Consider the following 1799-nt stretch of genomic DNA (forward strand, 5'->3'; position numbering starts at 1 on the left):
ACACAGAAGTATTTCATGAAACAACATATGAGCAAGAGTCTAGGTGTTGAGGGAAGAAGTTCAGATTGCTTTGAAAGAATTGGCTAAGAATAAGGCCCCAGGAATTGATGGTATACCAATTGACATTTCAACTAACAGATGCTGCCATAGATGTGCTCACCAAATTGTGCCAAGAAATCTGGAGAACAACCAGTTGGCCAACTGACTGAAAGAGATCAATATTTGTTCCCATTCCAAAGAAAGGTGATCCCACAGAGTGTGGAAATCATCAAACAATATCATTAATATCACTTGCAAGCAAGATTTTGCTGAAGATTATCCACAAATGACTGGAACAGCACATTAACAGAGAACTACCAGAAGTGCAGACTGGATTTAGACAGGGCCGTGGTACTAGGGATATTGTAGCTAGTATTTAATGGATCTTGGCTAAAAGCAGGAGTACCAGAAGAATGTCTGCTAGTGGTATTTAAGTATATGTTAGACTCTTGGTCAAGGCCATCATGCAGATTCCTACTCACTGCACTCTGTGAGTAAAGACTACATGTGCTCCCAGGGTTTTCCTAGATGTCACCATTCAGAGACGATTTACTAGGAGTGTGTCTTCTGAGACATGTCTTTATATGTTCAAACCTCTAACCTTTTTTTTCTTTTTTTTATTTCATATTTTTCAAATAAATACTTTTCACTATGTTGGGGAAATTCCCTTTTATTCCAGTTTTGCTGAGTGTCTTTATGAGGAAGGGGTGATGGATTTTGTCAAATGTCTTTTCAGAATCAATTGCTAAGACTGTATGGTTCTTGTTTGCTCTATGAATTTGCTCTATGAATATGGTGAATTATGTTGATTTTTTTTATGTTAAACCATCCTTACATACTTTTGATGAATCCCATTTGGTCATGATGATTTCTTTTTTGATGTGCTTTTTTATTTTATTGGTTACAATTTTGGCCTGTAGTTTTCTTTTTTGTTGCTATCTTTGCCTGGTTTTGGTATTAGGTTTATGCTTGCTTCATGGAATGACTCTGGGAGTTTTCCTTATTTTTCTATACTTTGAAATACTTTAAGTAGAATTGGTGATAGATATTCTCTGAAAGTTTGGTTAAATTCACATGTGAAGCCATCTGGTCCAGGACTTTTCATATGGGGAAGTCTTTTTATGACTTCTTAAACTTCTTAATTTATGATGGGTTTGTTCATGTGTTGTATATGAGTCCTGTTCAGTCTGGGCTGGGCATGAGTTTCAAGGAATATTCAAGGACTTTGTGCTTTTCCTCTGGATTTTCCGAATTATCATAGTATATAGCTTTTCATAACACTTGTATATTATCAATTTAATTTTATCTTGTTCTGTTGTAATGTCACCTCTATCATTTCTTCATCGAGTTGTCTGTGTCTTCTCTTTTTCTTTTGTCTTCTCTTGTTATGTTTGCTATGGTTGTTGTTGCTAGGTGCCATTGAGTCGTAGAAGACTCATAGCGACACTGTAAATAAAAGACCTGAGAACACTGTTCATAGAGTTTCCAGAGGCTAGCCATTTCAGAAGTGCATGCCACTCCTGCTTGCAACCTTGTTTTAATCAGAAACACCACCAAAGTTTGACAAAAAAAAACAAACAATTTAAACCGGGTCTGAAGGCCACAGATTAAAATCACCCACCTTGGGCTTGGTAGCATAACTTTCTGTCCACTAGGGCAACGTAACTCTCTTATGTTGTTGCTGTTATTGTTGTTAGGTGTCATCAGGTTTGCTATTAGTTTGTCAATTTTATTGACCCTTTCTAAAACCCACTCCTGGG

The sequence above is a fragment of the Elephantulus edwardii genome, unplaced genomic scaffold (assembly GCF_000299155.1).
Source record: "Elephantulus edwardii isolate Elephantulus edwardi_28Jun2011 unplaced genomic scaffold, EleEdw1.0 scaffold00322, whole genome shotgun sequence".
NCBI lineage: Eukaryota > Metazoa > Chordata > Mammalia > Macroscelidea > Macroscelididae > Elephantulus > Elephantulus edwardii.